This window comes from Oncorhynchus keta, chromosome 19, assembly GCF_023373465.1.
Source record: "Oncorhynchus keta strain PuntledgeMale-10-30-2019 chromosome 19, Oket_V2, whole genome shotgun sequence".
In the NCBI taxonomy this organism is placed as follows: domain Eukaryota; kingdom Metazoa; phylum Chordata; class Actinopteri; order Salmoniformes; family Salmonidae; genus Oncorhynchus; species Oncorhynchus keta.
Genome location: NC_068439.1, coordinates 79,369,380 through 79,387,503, shown reverse-complemented (window position 1 = coordinate 79,387,503; position 18,124 = coordinate 79,369,380). Strand labels below are relative to the sequence as shown.

The following is an 18,124-nucleotide window of genomic DNA, read 5'->3' as shown; positions in this document are numbered from 1 at the left end:
AATTTTTATTTTTTTATTTTTTATTTCACCTTTATTTAACCAGGTAGGCTAGTTGAGAACAAGTTCTCATTTGCAACTGCGACCTGGCCAAGATAAAGCATAGCAGTGTGAACAGACAACACAGAGTTACACATGGAGTAAACAATTAGCAAGTCAATAACACAGTAGAAAAAAATGGGCAGTCTATATACAATGTGTGCAAAAGGCATGAGGAGGTAGGCGAATAATACAATTTTGCAGATTAACACTGGAGTGATAAATGATCAGATGGGCATGTACAGGTAGAGATATTGGTGTGCAAAAGAGCAGAAAAGTAAATAAATAAAACAGTATAAAAACAGTATGGGAATGAGGTAGGTGAAAAGGGTGAGCTATTTACCCATAGACTATGAAAATAGCCGCAGCCGTGATCGGTTAGTTGCTCCTCGATAGCTGATGTTTGAAGTTGGAGAGGGAGATAAAGTCTCCAACTTCAGCGATTTTGCAATTGTTCCAGTCACAGGCAGCAGAGTACTGGAACAGAAAGGCGCCAAAATGAGGTGTTGGCTTTAGGGATGATCAGTGAGATACACCTGCTGGAGCGCGTGCTACTGGATGGGTGTTGCCATCGTGACCAGTGAACTGAGATAAGGCGGAGCTTTACCTAGCATGGACTTGTAGATGACCTGGAGCCCAGTGGGTCTGCGGCGAATATGTAGTGAGGGCCAGCCCACTAGAGCATACAAGTACGCAGTGGTGGGTGGTATAAAGGTGCTTTAGTGACAAAACGGATGGCACTGTGATAGACTGCATCCAGTTTGCTGGGTAGAGTGTTGAAGCCATTTTGTAGATGACATCACAGTCGAGGTCCCGAGTAGGATAGTCAGTTTTACTAGGGTAAGTTTGGCAGCGTGAGTGAAGGAGGCTTTGTTGCGGAATAGAAAAAAGCCGACTCTGGTTTGATTTTGATTGAGATGTTTGATGTGAGTCTGGAAGGAGAATTTGCAGTCTAGCCAGACACCTAGGTACTTATAGATGTCCACATATTCAAGGCTGGAACCATCCAGGGTGGTGATGCTAGTCGGGCATGCGGGTGCAGGCAGCGATCGGTTGAAAAGCATGCATTTGGTTTACTCGCGTTTAAGAGCAGTTGGAGGCCACAGAAGGAGTGCTGTATGGCATTGAAGCTCGTTTGGAGGTTGGATAGCACAGTGTCAATGACGGGCGAGAAAGTATATAGAATGGTGTCGTCTGCGTAGAGGTGGATCAGGGAATCGCCCTTGCAGCAAAGCAACATCATTGATATACAGAGAAAGAGTCGGCCCGAGAATTGAACCCTGTGGCACCCCCATAGAGACTGCCAGAGGACCGGACAGCATGCCCTCTGATTTGACACACTGAACTCTGAATCAGAATCAGCTGACTCCAATTAGGGAATCGCCTCAGGCAGCCAAGCCTAACTAGACACACCCTAATAATACACACTCCCAATTAATACAAGCCCCAATACAGAAATACAACATATAAACCCATGTCACACCTGGCCTACCCAAACATATAACAAAAACACAAGATACAATGACCAAGGCGTGACAAAGTGCAATGCTATCTTGCAGGCAGTAAATGAGCTTACAATTTTTGCAAAAGATGTTGCATTGAGACCCATTATGAATGTACTCCCACTAACATTTATAATGTTCATCATGGGAAAGTATGTAGCCAGCTACATTTCCTAACAAGTAAAGTTCATCTTATATTTTATTGGAGGAAAGTAGGCTGGCTACATAGAGGAAAGTAGGCTGGCTACATGGAGAAAAGTAGGCTGGCTACATGGAGGAAAGTAGGCTGGCTACATAGAGGAAAGTAGGCTGGCTACATGGAGAAAAGTAGGCTGGCTACATAGAGGAAAGTAGGCTGGCTACATAGAGGAAAATAGGCTGGCTACATGGAGAAAAGTAGGCTGGCTACATGGAGGAAAATAGGCTGGCTACATGAGAAAAGTAGGCTGGCTACATGGGAGAAAAGTAGGCTGGCTACATGGAGGGAAAGTAGGCTGGCTACATGGAAGAAAAGTAGGCTGGCTACATGGAGAAAAGTAGGCTGGCTACATGGAGAAAAAAGAGCTGGCTACATGGAGAAAAGTAGACTGGCTACATAGAGAAAAATAGGCTGGCTACATAGAGGAAAGTAGGCTGGCTACATAGAGGAAAAATGAGGCTGGCTACATGGAGGAAAGTAGGCTGGCTACATGGAGGAAAAAGTAGGCTGGCTACATAGAGGAGTGAGCTGGCTACATGGAGAAAAGTAGGCTGGCTACATGGAGGAAAGTAGGCTGGCTACATAGAGGAAAGTAGGCTGGCTACATAGAGGAAAGTAGGCTGGCTACATGGAGAAAAGTAGGCTGCCTACATGGAGAAAAGTAGGCTGGCTACATGGAGAAAAGTAGGCTGGCTACATGGAGGAAAAAAGTAGGCTGGCTACATAGAGGAAAGTAGGCTGGCTACATGGAGAAAAATAGGCTGGCTACATGGAGGAAAGTAGGCTATTACATGGAGAAAAGTAGGCTGGCTACATGGAGAAAAGTAGGCTGGCTACATGGAAAAAGTAGGCTGGCTACATGGAGAAAATAGACTGGCTACATAGAGGAAAGTAGGCTGGCTACATGGAGAAAAGTAGGCTGGCTACATGGAGGAAAGTAGGCTGGCTACATGGAGAAAAGTAGGCTGGCTACATGGAGAAAAGTAGGCTGGCTACATGGAGAAAAGTAGACTGGCTACATAGAGGAAAGTAGGCTAGCTACATAGAGGAAAGTAGGCTGGCTACATAGAGGAAAGTAGGCTGGCTACATGGAGAAAAAGTAGGCTGGCTACATGGAGAAAAGTAGGCTGGCTACATGGAGAAAAGTAGGCTGGCTACATGGAGAAAAAGTAGACTGGCTACATGGAGAAAAGTAGGCTGGCTACATGGAGGAAAGTAGGCTGGCTACATAGAGGAAAGTAGGCTGGCTACATGGAGAAAAAAGTAGGCTGCCTACATGGAGAAAAGTAGGCTGGCTACATGGAGAAAAGTAGGCTGGCTACATGGAGGAAAGTAGGCTGGCTACATAGAGGAAAGTAGGCTGGCTACATGGAGAAAAAGTAGGCTGCCTACATGGAGGAAAGTAGGCTGGCTACATGGAGAAAAGTAGGCTGGCTACATGGAGTGAAAGTAGGCTGGCTACATAGAGGAAAGTAGGCTGGCTCCATGGAGAAAAGTAGACTGGCTACATAGAGGAAAGTAGGCTGGCTACATGGAGAAAAGTAGGCTGGCTACATGGAGAAAAGTAGCTGAAGAAAGAAGCTACACATCAGTCAGAGCGCTGTCTGCTGATCAACGCCATCGATTCTCATCCCAGTTGAAGCACAAAAATGTGTCTGATGCTGAAGGAAGTTACAATAAGATGCGTTTTAGATCTGTGTTTACAAAAAACGCAGCAAGAGATTTCTTACACGTTTTAACTCCCCTCCCCCCTGTAAAATGAAGAATTCTGCGTTAACTCGACTCTTAAGTTTAACTTGGTAGGTATCGAAGTTACTGAATTAATAAGGTGACTTGGCATCACCCCGTGTTGTGTTTCTGCCGTGTTTGAGAAGTCAAAGCCCTTTGGTTAACTGTACTGCTGCCACTGCCATCGTTTCCATTTCCTGTTTTTTTCTCCTCTCCGTTCTCGGCCCCTCTGCTCCCAGGAAGGCCTGTTTCCCAAGCAACTCCAGACTCCACATACAGTGCCTTGAAAGTATTTCGGCCCCCTTGAACTTTGCGACCTTTTGCCACATTTCAGGCTTCAAACATAAAGATCTAAAACTGTATTTTTTGTGAAGAATCAACAACAAGTGGGACACAATCATGAAGTGGAACGACATTTATTGCATATTTAAAACTTTTTAACAAATCAAAAACGGAAAAATTGGGCGTGCAAAATTATTCAGCCCCCTTAAGTTAATACTTTGTAGCGCCACCTTTTGCTGCGATTACAGCTGTAAGTAAAGCTTGGGGTATGTCTCTATCAGTTTTACACATCGAGAGACGGACATTTTTTTCCCATTCCTCCTTGCAAAACAGCTCGAGCTCAGTGAGGTTGGATGAGAGCATTTGTGAACAGCAGTTTTCAGTTCTTTCCACAGATTCTCGATTGGATTCAGGTCTGGACTTTGACTTGGCCATTCTAACACCTGGATATGTTTATTTTTGAACCATTCCATTGTAGATTTTGCTTTATGTTTTGGATCATTGTCTTGTTGGAAGACAAATCTCCGTCCCAGTCTCAGGTCTTTTGCAGACTCCATCAGGTTTTCTTCCAGAATGGTCCTGTATTTGGCTCCATCAATCTTCCCATCAATTTTAACCATCTTCCCTGTCCCTGCTGAAGAAAAGCAGGCCCAAACCATGATGCTGCCACCACCATGTTTGACAGTGGGGATGGTGTGTTCAGGGTGATGAGCTGTGTTGCTTTACGCCAAACATAACGTTTGCATTGTTGCCAAAAAGTTCAATTTTGGTTTCATCTGACCAGAGCACCTTCTTCCACATGTTTGGTGTGTCTCCCAGGTGGCTTGTGGCAAACTTTAAACGACACATTTTATGGATATCTTTAAGAAATGGCTTTCTTCTTGCCACTCTTCCATAAAGACCAGATTTGTGCAATATACGACTGATTGTTGTCCTATGGACAGTCTCCCACCTCAGCTGTAGATCTCTGCAGTTCATCCAGAGTGATCATGGGCCTCTTGGCTGCATCTCTGATCAGTCTTCTCCTTGTATGAGCTGAAAGTTTAGAGGGACGGCCAGGTCTTGGTAGATTTGCAGTGGTCTGATACTCCTTCCATTTCAATATTATCGCTTGCACAGTGCTCCTTGGGATGTTTAAAGCTTGGGAAATATTTTTGTATCCAAATCCGGCTTTAAACTTCTTCACAACAGTATCTCGGACCTGCCTGGTGTGTTCCTTGTTCTTCATGATGCTCTCTGCGCTTTTAACGGACCTCTGAGACTATCACAGTGCAGGTGCATTTATACGGAGACTTGATTACACACAGGTGGATTGTATTTATCATCATTAGTCATTTAGGTCAACATTGGATCATTCAGAGATCCTCATTGAACTGAAAGTAAAGGGCTGAATCATTTTGCACGCCCAATCCAGTTTTATATCTTTATGTCTGAAGCCTGAAATGTGGCAAAAGGTCGCAAAGTTCAAGGGGGCCGAATACTTTCGCAAGGCACTGCATGTAGAACATTATGAGCTGGATTTCCTGTCTTTGCGTTTCGTTTATTTTAGTTTGCGCTCGTTATCATATTGAGCTAGCAGCATCCATGAAAATTCACTATTACTTGTGCTAATTTTGTTAGCATTCTGGTAACCGATGGTATTTTTTTTTTAAACATTTTTTAAATGGTGTACTAAACCGGTAATACAATAAATCCCGGGATGAGAGAAGGACAGTATGACGATATGAATATCTGAAAACCGCCCAACCATATTATGTACATAAAATTAATGCAATGTGTATTATTATTATACATACAACAATTGGTGCAGTGAAATGTGTTGTTTTACAGGGTCAGTCATAGTAGTATGATAGGTGTTGTTTTACAGGGTCAGTCATAGTAGTATGATAGGTGTTGTTTTACAGGGTCAGTCATAGTAGTATGATAGGTGTTGTTTTACAGGGTCAGTCATAGTAGTGTGATAGGTGTTGTTTTACAGGGTCAGTCATAGTAGTGATAGGTGTTGTTTTACAGGGTCAGTCATAGTAGTATGATAGGTGTTGTTTTACAGGGTCAGTCATAGTAGTATGATAGGTGTTGTTTTACAGGGTCAGTCATAGTAGTATGATAGGTGTTGTTTTACAGGGTCAGTCATAGTAGTATGATAGGTGTTGTTTTACAGGGTCAGTCATAGTAGTATGATAGGTGTTGTTTTTACAGGGTCAGTCATAGTAGTATGATAGGTGTTGTTTTACAGGGTCAGTCATAGTAGTATGATAGGTGTTGTTTTACAGGGTCAGTCATAGTAGTGTGATAGGTGTTGTTTTACAGGGTCAGTCATAGTAGTGTGATAGGTGTTGTTTTACAGGGTCAGTCATAGTAGTATGATAGGTGTTTGTTTTACAGGGTCAGTCATAGTAGTATGATAGGTGTTGTTTTACAGGGTCAGTCATAGTAGTATGATAGGTGTTGTTTTACAGGGTCAGTCATAGTAGTATGATAGGTGTTGTTTTACAGGGTCAGTCATAGTAGTATGATAGGTGTTGTTTTACAGGGTCAGTCATAGTAGTGTGATAGGTGTTGTTTTACAGGGTCAGTCATAGTAGTATGATAGGTGTTGTTTTACAGGGTCAGTCATAGTAGTGTGATAGGTGTTGTTGTACAGGGTCAGTCATAGTAGTATGATAGGTGTTGTTGTACAGGGTCAGTCATAGTAGTATGATAGGTGTTGTTTTACAGGGTCAGTCATAGTAGTATGATAGGTGTTGTTTTACAGGGTCAGTCATAGTAGTATGATAGGTGTTGTTTTACAGGGTCAGTCATAGTAGTATGATAGGTGTTGTTTTACAGGGTCAGTCATAGTAGTATGATAGGTGTTGTTTTACAGGGTCAGTCATAGTAGTATGATAGGTGTTGTTTTACAGGGTCAGTCATAGTAGTATGATAGGTGTTGTTGTACAGGGTCAGTCATAGTAGTATGATAGGTGTTGTTGTACAGGGTCAGTCATAGTAGTATGATAGGTGTTGTTTTACAGGGTCAGTCATAGTAGTATGATAGGTGTTGTTTTACAGGGTCAGTCATAGTAGTATGATAGGTGTTGTTTTACAGGGTCAGTCATAGTAGTATGATAGGTGTTGTTGTACAGGGTCAGTCATAGTAGTATGATAGGTGTTGTTTACAGGGTCAGTCATAGTGGTATGATAGGTGTTGTTTTACAGGGTCAGTCATAGTAGTATGATAGGTGTTGTTTTACAGGGTCAGTCATAGTAGTATGATAGGTGCTGTTTTACAGGGTCAGTCATAGTAGTATGATAGGTGTTGTTTTACAGGGTCAGTCATAGTAGTATGATAGGTGTTGTTGTACAGGGTCAGTCATAGTAGTATGATAGGTGTTGTTTTACAGGGTCAGTCATAGTAGTATGATGGGTGTTGTTCTACAGGGTCAGTCATAGTAGTATGATAGGTGTTGTTTACAGGGTCAGTCATAGTAGTATGATAGGTGGTGTTTTACAGGGTCAGTCATAGTAGTATGATAGGTGTTGTTTTACAGGGTCAGTCATAGTAGTATGATAGGTGTTGTTTTACAGGGTCAGTCATAGTAGTATGATAGGTGTTGTTTTACAGGGTCAGTCATAGTAGTATGATAGGTGTTGTTTTACAGGGTCAGTCATAGTAGTATGATAGGTGTTGTTGTACAGGGTCAGTCATAGTAGTATGATAGGTGTTGTTGTACAGGGTCAGTCATAGTAGTATGATAGGTGTTGTTTTACAGGGTCAGTCATAGTAGTATGATAGGTGTTGTTGTACAGGGTCAGTCATAGTAGTATGATAGGTGTTGTTTTACAGGGTCAGTCATAGTAGTATGATAGGTGCTGTTTTACAGGGTCAGTCATAGTAGTATGATAGGTGTTGTTTTACAGGGTCAGTCATAGCAGTATGATAGGTGTTGTTGTACAGGGTCAGTCATAGTAGTATGATAGGTGTTGTTTTACAGGGTCAGTCATAGTAGTATGATAGGTGTTGTTGTACAGGGTCAGTCATAGTAGTATGATAGGTGTTGTTTACAGGGTCAGTCATAGTAGTATGATAGGTGTTGTTTTACAGGGTCAGTCATAGTAGTATGATAGGTGTTGTTTTACAGGGTCAGTCATAGTAGTATGATAGGTGTTGTTTTACAGGGTCAGTCATAGTAGTATGATAGGTGTTGTTTTACAGGGTCAGTCATAGTAGTATGATAGGTGTTGTTTTACAGGGTCAGTCATAGTAGTGTGATAGGTGCTGTTTTACAGGGTCAGTCATAGTAGTGTGATAGGTGTTGTTTTACAGGGTCAGTCATAGTAGTGTGATAGGTGTTGTTTTACAGGGTCAGTCATAGTAGTATGATAGGTGCTGTTTTACAGGGTCAGTCATAGTAGTGTGATAGGTGTTGTTTTACAGGGTCAGTCATAGTAGTGTGATAGGTGTTGTTTTACAGGGTCAGTCATAGTAGTATGATAGGTGTTGTTTTACAGGGTCAGTCATAGTAGTGTGATAGGTGTTGTTTTACAGGGTCAGTATAGTAGTATGATAGGTGTTCTACAGGGTCAGTCATAGTAGTATGATAGGTGTTGTTTTACAGGGTCAGTCATAGTAGTATGATAGGTGTTGTATTACAGGGTCAGTCATAGTAGTATGATAGGTGTTGTTTTACAGGGTCAGTCATAGTAGTATGATAGGTGTTGTTTACAGGGTCAGTCATAGTAGTATGATAGGTGTTGTTTTACAGGGTCAGTCATAGTAGTATGATAGGTGTTGTTTTACAGGGTCAGTCATAGTAGCATGATAGGTGTTGTTGTACAGGGTCAGTCATAGTAGTATGATAGGTGTTGTTTTACAGGGTCAGTCATAGTAGTATGATAGGTGTTGTTGTACAGGGTCTTCCCATAGTAGTATGATAGGTGTTGTTTACAGGGTCAGTCATAGTAGTATGATAGGTGTTGTTTTACAGGGTCAGTCATAGTAGTATGATAGGTGTTGTTTTACAGGGTCAGTCATAGTAGTGTGATAGGTGTTGTTTTACAGGGTCAGTCATAGTAGTATGATAGGTGTTGTTTTACAGGGTCAGTCATAGTAGTATGATAGGTGTTGTTTTACAGGGTCAGTCATAGTAGTGTGATAGGTGTTGTTTTACAGGGTCAGTCATAGTAGTATGATAGGTGTTGTTTACAGGGTCAGTCATAGTAGTATGATAGGTGTTGTTTTACAGGGTCAGTCATAGTAGTATGATAGGTGTTGTTTTACAGGGTCAGCCATAGTAGTATGATAGGTGTTGTTTACAGGGTCAGTCATAGTAGTATGATAGGTGTTGTTTTACAGGGTCAGTCATAGTAGTATGATAGGTGCTGTTTTACAGGGTCAGTCATAGTAGTATGATAGGTGTTGTTTTACAGGGTCAGTCATAGTAGTATGATAGGTGTTGTTGTACAGGGTCAGTCATAGTAGTATGATAGGTGTTGTTTTACAGGGTCAGTCATAGTAGTATGATAGGTGTTGTTTTACAGGGTCAGTCATAGTAGTATGATAGGTGTTGTTCTACAGGGTCAGTCATAGTAGTATGATAGGTGTTGTTTTACAGGGTCAGTCATAGTAGTATGATAGGTGTTGTTTTACAGGGTCAGTCATAGTAGTATGATAGGTGTTGTTTTACAGGGTCAGTCATAGTAGTATGATAGGTGTTGTTTTACAGGGTCAGTCATAGTAGTATGATAGGTGTTGTTTTACAGGGTCAGTCATAGTAGTATGATAGGTGTTGTTTTACAGGGTCAGTCATAGTAGTATGATAGGTGTTGTTGTACAGGGTCAGTCATAGTAGTATGATAGGTGTTGTTGTACAGGGTCAGTCATAGTAGTATGATAGGTGTTGTTTTACAGGGTCAGTCATAGTAGTATGATAGGTGTTGTTGTACAGGGTCAGTCATAGTAGTATGATAGGTGTTGTTTTACAGGGTCAGTCATAGTAGTATGATAGGTGCTGTTTTACAGGGTCAGTCATAGTAGTATGATAGGTGTTGTTTTACAGGGTCAGTCATAGTAGTATGATAGGTGTTGTTGTACAGGGTCAGTCATAGTAGTATGATAGGTGTTGTTTTACAGGGTCAGTCATAGTAGTATGATAGGTGTTGTTGTACAGGGTCAGTCATAGTAGTATGATAGGTGTTGTTTTACAGGGTCAGTCATAGTAGTATGATAGGTGTTGTTTTACAGGGTCAGTCATAGTAGTATGATAGGTGTTGTTGTACAGGGTCAGTCATAGTAGTATGATAGGTGTTGTTTTACAGGGTCAGTCATAGTAGCATGATAGGTGTTGTTTTACAGGGTCATAGTAGTATGATAGGTGTTGTTGTACAGGGTCAGTCATAGTAGTGTGATAGGTGTTGTTTTACAGGGTCAGTCATAGTAGTGTGATAGGTGTTGTTTTACAGGGTCAGTCATAGTAGTGTGATAGGTGTTGTTTTACAGGGTCAGTCATAGTAGTATGATAGGTGCTGTTTTACAGGGTCAGTCATAGTAGTGTGATAGGTGTTGTTTTACAGGGTCAGTCATAGTAGTGTGATAGGTGTTGTTTTACAGGGTCAGTCATAGTAGTATGATAGGTGTTGTTTTACAGGGTCAGTCATAGTAGTGTGATAGGTGTTGTTTTACAGGGTCAGTCATAGTAGTGTGATAGGTGCTGTTTTACAGGGTCAGTCATAGTAGTGTGATAGGTGTTGTTGTACAGGGTCAGTCATAGTAGTATGATAGGTGTTGTTTACAGGGTCAGTCATAGTAGTATGATAGGTGTTGTTTTACAGGGTCAGTCATAGTAGTATGATAGGTGTTGTTTTACAGGGTCAGTCATAGTAGTATGATAGGTGTTGTTTTACAGGGTCAGTCATAGTAGTATGATAGGTGTTGTTTTACAGGGTCAGTCATAGTAGTATGATAGGTGTTGTTGTACAGGGTCAGTCATAGTAGTATGATAGGTGTTGTTTTACAGGGTCAGTCATAGTAGTACGATAGGTGTTGTTGTACAGGGTCAGTCATAGTAGTATGATAGGTGTTGTTTACAGGGTCAGTCATAGTAGTATGATAGGTGTTGTTTACAGGGTCAGTCATAGTAGTATGATAGGTGTTGTTTACAGGGTCAGTCATAGTAGTATGATAGGTGTTGTTTTACAGGGTCAGTCATAGTAGTATGATAGGTGTTGTTTTACAGGGTCAGTCATAGTAGTATGATAGGTGTTGTTTTACAGGGTCAGTCATAGTAGTGTGATAGGTGTTGTTTTACAGGGTCAGTCATAGTAGTATGATAGGTGTTGTTTTACAGGGTCAGTCCCAGTAGTATGATAGGTGTTGTTTTACAGGGTCAGTCATAGTAGTATGATAGGTGTTGTTTTTACAGGGTCAGCCATAGTAGTATGATAGGTGTTGTTTTACAGGGTCAGTCATAGTAGTATGATAGGTGTTGTTTTACAGGGTCAGTCATAGTAGTATGATAGGTGCTGTTTTACAGGGTCAGTCATAGTAGTATGATAGGTGTTGTTTTACAGGGTCAGTCATAGTAGTATGATAGGTGTTGTTTTACAGGGTCAGTCATAGTAGTATGATAGGTGTTGTTTTACAGGGTCAGCCATAGTAGTATGATAGGTGTTGTTTTACAGGGTCAGTCATAGTAGTGTGATAGGTGTTGTTGTACAGGGTCAGTCATAGTAGTATGATAGGTGTTGTTGTACAGGGTCAGTCATAGTAGTGTGATAGGTGCTGTTTTACAGGGTCAGTCATAGTAGTATGATAGGTGTTGTTCTACAGGGTCAGTCATAGTAGTATGATAGGTGTTGTTTTACAGGGTCAGTCATAGTAGTATGATAGGTGCTGTTTTACAGGGTCAGTCATAGTAGTATGATAGGTGTTGTTTTACAGGGTCAGTCATAGTAGTATGATAGGTGTTGTTTTACAGGGTCAGTCATAGTAGTATGATAGGTGTTGTTTTACAGGGTCAGTCATAGTAGTGTGATAGGTGTTGTTTTACAGGGTCAGTCATAGTAGTATGATAGGTGTTGTTGTACAGGGTCAGTCATAGTAGTATGATAGGTGTTGTTTTACAGGGTCAGTCATAGTAGTGTGATAGGTGTTGTTTTACAGGGTCAGTCATAGTAGTGTGATAGGTGTTGTTTTACAGGGTCAGTCATAGTAGTGTGATAGGTGTTGTTTTACAGGGTCAGTCATAGTAGTATGATAGGTGTTGTTTTACAGGGTCAGTCATAGTAGTATGATAGGTGTTGTTGTACAGGGTCAGTCATAGTAGTATGATAGGTGTTGTTTTACAGGGTCAGCCATAGTAGTATGATAGGTGTTGTTTTACAGGGTCAGTCATAGTAGTATGATAGGTGTTGTTTTACAGGGTCAGTCATAGTAGTATGATAGGTGTTGTTGTACAGGGTCAGTCATAGTAGTATGATAGGTGTTGTTTTACAGGGTCAGTCATAGTAGTATGATAGGTGTTGTTTTACAGGGTCAGCCATAGTAGTATGATAGGTGCTGTTTTACAGGGTCAGTCATAGTAGTATGATAGGTGTTGTTTACAGGGTCAGTAATAGTAGTGTGATAGGTGTTGTTTTACAGGGTCAGTCATAGTAGTATGATAGGTGTTGTTTTACAGGGTCAGTCATAGTAGTATGATAGGTGCTGTTTTACAGGGTCAGTCATAGTAGTATGATAGGTGTTGTTTACAGGGTCAGTCATAGTAGTATGATAGGTGTTGTTTTACAGGGTCAGTCATAGTAGTATGATAGGTGTTGTTTTACAGGGTCAGTCATAGTAGTATGATAGGTGTTGTTTTACAGGGTCAGTCATAGTAGTATGATAGGTGCTGTTTTACAGGGTCAGTCATAGTAGTATGATAGGTGTTGTTTTTTACAGGGTCAGCCATAGTAGTATGATAGGTGTTGTTTTACAGGGTCAGTCATAGTAGTATGATAGGTGCTGTTTTACAGGGTCAGTCATAGTAGTATGATAGGTGTTGTTCTACAGGGTCAGTCATAGTAGTATGATAGGTGCTGTTTTACAGGGTCAGTCATAGTAGTATGATAGGTGTTGTTTTACAGGGTCAGTCATAGTAGTGTGATAGGTGTTGTTTTACAGGGTCAGTCATAGTAGTATGATAGGTCTGCTCAGTGTCTCAGTGTGTCAGGCGTGTGTCGTGCGTGTGTAATGTGTGTGTCGTGCGTGTGTCATGCGTGTGTCATGCGTGTGTCATGCGTGTGTCGTGCGTGTGTAATGCGTGTGTCGTGCGTGTGTAATGCGTGTGTCATGCGTGTGTCATGCGTGTGTCGTGCGTGTGTCGTGCGTGTGTCATGCGTGTGTCATGCGTGTGTCGTGCGTGTGTCATGCGTGTGTCATGCGTGTGTCATGCGTGTGTCGTGCGTGTGTCATGCGTGTGTCGTGCGTGTGTAATGCGTGTGTCATGCGTGTGTCATGTGTGTGTCATGCGTGTGTCGTGCGTGTGTCGTGCGTGTGTCATGCGTGTGTCATGCGTGTGTCATGCGTGTGTCGTGCGTGTGTAATGCGTGTATCGTGCGTGTGTAATGCGTGTATCGTGCGTGTGTAATGCGTGTGTCGTGCGTGTGTAATGCGTGTATCGTGCGTGTGTATGCGTGTATCGTGCGTGTGTAATGCGTGTATCGTGCGTGTGTAATGCGTGTATCGTGCGTGTGTAATGCGTGTATCGTATGCGTGTGTAATGCGTGTATCGTGCGTGTGTAATGCGTGTGTCGTGCGTGTGTAATGCGTGTATCGTGCGTGTGTAATGCGTGTATAAATGCGTGTGTAATGCGTGTGTCGTGCGTGTGTAATGCGTGTATCGTATGCGTGTGTCATGCGTGTGTCGTGCGTGTGTCGTGCGTGTGTAATGCGTGTGTAATGCGTGTGTAATGCGTGTGTCGTGCGTGTGTAATGCGTGTGTCGTGCGTGTGTAATGCGTGTATCGTGCGTGTGTAATGCGTGTGTCGTGCGTGTGTCATGCGTGTGTCATGTGTGTGTCATGCGTGTGTCGTGCGTGTGTAATGCGTGTATCGTGCGTGCATTAGACGTTCCCACTCACCTATAGGAGGTGTCGTCAGAGCAGGGTTGGTGTGCTCTCACCACTACAAACACGTGTTGAAAGTGTGAGCGTATGTTCTTGGGGGTGAAGGGTTGAGCCCCGGGCTCCTGGAATACGATGGTCACTATGTCATTCCCTATGTGACGCTTCCTCAGGAGCTGGGAAATGTAGACAAATTGGTTAGAGAAAACAGCAAAGGAAAACTCTCAAGGTAAACACATGGACAACAAGATGGTCACTTTTTCAATAATCTATTTAGGGATGTTGACGATCTCTCTTTTATTTTATGCTGCAATTAAATGGTCAGAAAAATGAATCAAATTCCATGTGAATTCACAATGTAGCTGCTGCCAGCAACGGTTTGGGTCGCGGTGCGTCACATGGTTAAGCATTGTACTACCATTACTGTACCTGTACTACCATTACTGTACCTGTACTACCATTACTGTACCTGTACTACCATTACTGTACTACCATTACTGTACCTGTACTACCATTACTGTACTACCATTACTGTACCTGTACTACCATTACTGTACCTGTACTACCATTACTGTACCTGTACTACCATTACTGTACTACCATTACTGTACTACCATTACTGTACCTGTACTACCATTACTGTACTACCATTACTGTACCTGTACTACCATTACTGTACCTGTACTACCATTACTGTACCTGTACTACCATTACTGTACTACCATTACTGTACCACCATTACTGTACTACCATTACTGTACCTGTACTACCATTACTGTACCTGTACTACCATTACTGTACTACCATTACTGTACTACCATTACTGTACCTGTACTACCATTACTGTACTACCATTACTGTACTACCATTACTGTACTACCATTACTGTACTACCATTACTGTACCTGTACTACCATTACTGTACTACCATTACTGTACCACCATTACTGTACTACCATTACTGTACTACCATTACTGTACTACCATTACAGTACCTGTACTACCATTACTGTACTACCATTACTGTACCTGTACTACCATTACTGTACTACCATTACTGTACCTGTACTACCATTACTGTACCTGTACTACCATTACTGTACCTGTACTACCATTACTGTACTACCATTACTGATCCACAATTCCACTTCTACATTTCCTTTTCATTTCTCAAAGTGTTGCCAGACTTCGCTGCTGTCTCTTGCCATTTTCCATCTGTTAACGACGATGACGTAGCGGTGGAGAGTCCACAATAATGGACTCGTTCTTAAGTGTCAAGATTAAATTAGTCTAGGAATCGACTCCTAAGAGTCTGTATTTTTGGGAACGGAGGAGACTGATTAGTTCCAAGAACACAAACACTCGCTACTTTCATAGCGAGACAGCAATAGATGGAGAGAGGGGAGGGGCACAGTATAGTCAGGCTGTCCCCAAAAACAACTCAAATCTTTGTCGACCGAAAATCATCTGTCAATTGATTGGCCAACATTTTTAAACATGTATTTTTCCATATATGTTTTAATAAAATCAACTATATGCATTGTGCTTGTCTGATGCTTAAAAGCTTACTGTTGGATGAAATAAGACAAAATGACTCAAGAGGGAATCAGAGATCTAGATAAGCAGAAAAAAAAAAAGAAAAAAACCTGAGCCCCAACCGTTCTCCTCCGGCTTTCTGCTGGCTGTCACAGATCCTGCCATTACACTCCTGAAGTTGCCGATAATAGGCTACACGAGGAATCAGCAACCTTATGTGGAATGCCAATTTATCTTACCATTTCTACCGATCTGCGTGCCAGTTATGGTTTTTATATGCACAACTGTCTCTCGTAATTTCATGGCTTGTCATGTCTCGCAACTTCAGTAAAGCAGGACCTATCATCAATGAATAGGGGCGGCAGGGTAGCCTAGTGGTTAGAGCGTCTGCCCCTGAACAGGAAGTTAACCCACTGTTCCTAGGCCGTCATTGAAAATAAGAATTTGTTCTTAACTGACTTGCTGACTTAAATAAAGGTAAAATAAAAATAATACAAATAAAAAAATAGGCCGTGATATTGAGATCACTTCGCCCTGACACAGTCACACATAATTATCTGCTCATGTCCATGGGTTCGCTTCACGCTGTTCACAGGCTGAAAGTGAGGGCACCAAAAACAGAGGAGAAGTATATAGTATAAATCGTAATAGCAGAGCAATGTTTTGAAACAGTTGAAATGTATAGGAAGGTATCCTTTCTATTCGAGTTTTTATCTGAAATTGCACTGAAAGGCGGGTACTCTGAAATTGACGCCGTCGCTTTAAGGGGATTTTCAGAACATTCCAATGCAAAACGCAAGCAGGAACTCAACTGCTCAGTGAATTTTTCAGTTACAATTATATTTTTTTAATGTATTGATTTTGCACGATATTGTTGAAATGAAACAATGGTTTGTTCTAAGTTGGGCCGAAAAGCAATATAACTATTGTTTAGCTAATGTTCGCTGACGTTAGCATTCAGCCAACTGGCCAGTTAACTTAGCCTACTAATTTGCCAACTTAAGCTAACGTTAGCTGTGTGAGGATGCAGAGTGCAGACATTTTGTTTAGCTTGCTACCTAGCTCTATATAATATGACGGACACTGTACGATAATATTACTTTTATATTCGTATGAGAGCGGTAAATGTTCATTTTCACAATGCTGAAGTTACTTGATGAAGCAAGCATTGTTCGCTTGATGTTATAGCATGTTAGCTAGCAGCTGTTGCCCTTGGCTGTGTTATTGTCTCGCTAAATTAATGAGTATATGGAAGAGAAAATAAACCATTTAAACGTCTGCACGTTTGTGAATTGTTGCATTAATTAAGAGCGTAATATGGTGGATACATGAAGTTGTTGCTTGCATATAAATTATTAATTTGCTACAAGTGACATTTCTGGCACTTTTGAGCTGTGAAGCGAGAACATCACCCAAACCTTCTCTCGGCTCGTGTCATTCCCGTTGCTAATGTGAATTGAGAAGTTTATTTACATATTATGTAAATATACATTTTGTGCTGATAGTCTCTCATTCAATGCTCGTCAATGGAAATTGACCCAATATGCGGTTTATTTTCTGCTATCTTTAAATTACACAACCTTCCCCAGATCTTCATAGCCTATCACACAACCTTCCCCAGACCTTCATAGCCTATCACACAACCTTCCCCAGATCTTCATAGCCTATCACACAACCTTCCCCAGATCTTCATAGCCTATCACACAACCTTCCCCAGACCTTCATAGCCTATCACACAACCTTCCCCAGATCTTCATAGCCTATCACACAACCTTCCCCAGATCTTCATAGCCTATCACACAACCTTCCCCAGATCTTCATAGCCTATCACACAACCTTCCCCAGACCTTCATAGCCTATCACACAACCTTCCCCAGATCTTCATAGCCTATCACACAACCTTCCCCAGACCTTTATAGCCTATCACACAACCTTCCCCAGACCTTCATAGCCTATCACACAACCTTCCCCAGATCTTCATAGCCTATCACACAACCTTCCCTAGATCTTCATAGCCTATCGTCTAGTTTGGAAAATGATATGTTTTGTGATAACTGCACTGTGATTAACATTTTGTGGGGGAAAAAAAATCTATTTGTTTATTTTCCCTAACATTTAAAGGAAAATCACAACCAAAAATGTTCTTTTGGTATTTGTTTCATTAGTCCATTGGTGATATTGTCCCAAAATGCTTTGCATGTCAGCAATCAAGTTTACAAGATATATAATTTCCAAATACAGCCGGTATGATCCATTTTCCATCCTATGATGCAAAATGCATCAAACAGGCTGTATTTCTGTAATTATATTTATTTCCAAGACATTTTAAAGGATGATAAGATTATTATTATTTTTTTTAAGTCAGTAGCATTGTTTTAAAGGACTTGATCATCGAGTTTTCTACCTCTCCAGATAATTTATTTAATTAGTTTGTTCTAGTAGTCTTGGGCCTGTATAACATCTCAACATTGGTCGATAATAACTATCCATACCTGTTGTTTGTTGTTGGGTGTGTAGGGAAGCATGGTGGACACGTGGAACATCACCTCATAGTCCTTATAGGTGGTGTACAGGGAGTGGGTCCCTGTGGAGTCAGCTGGAGGAGAAACAGACAGACAGTAACTAGAGTTAGACAGACAGGTTCATAGTCCTTATAGGTGGTATAGAGGGGTCCCTGTGGGTCCCTAAGAGTTGGAGTCAGCTGGAGGAGAGACAGACAGTAGAGTTAGACAGACAGGTTCATAGTCCTTATAGGTGGTGTA

The 18,124-nt window shown here is 41.5% G+C and overlaps 1 long non-coding RNA gene and 1 pseudogene across 5 annotated transcripts; one reads left to right on the top strand and one right to left on the bottom strand.

The window, feature by feature from the left end:
* LOC118376513 (signal-induced proliferation-associated 1-like protein 1) overlaps window positions 1-18,124 on the bottom strand; it is a 417,378-nt pseudogene that overhangs the window by 61,030 nt on the left and 338,224 nt on the right.
* LOC127909508 (uncharacterized) lies at window positions 5,556-12,266 on the top strand. Of its 5 annotated transcripts, XR_008071622.1 has the most exons (4): window positions 6,127-6,303; window positions 10,031-10,100; window positions 10,655-11,132; window positions 11,356-11,435. It is a non-coding gene; the product is annotated as an uncharacterized LOC127909508 (long non-coding RNA). The 5 variants fall into 5 exon arrangements; XR_008071623.1 differs by lacking the exons at window positions 6,127-6,303; window positions 10,655-11,132; window positions 11,356-11,435 and adding exons at window positions 5,556-5,711; window positions 12,133-12,266; XR_008071625.1 differs by lacking the exons at window positions 6,127-6,303; window positions 10,655-11,132; window positions 11,356-11,435 and adding exons at window positions 5,556-5,711; window positions 11,985-12,121.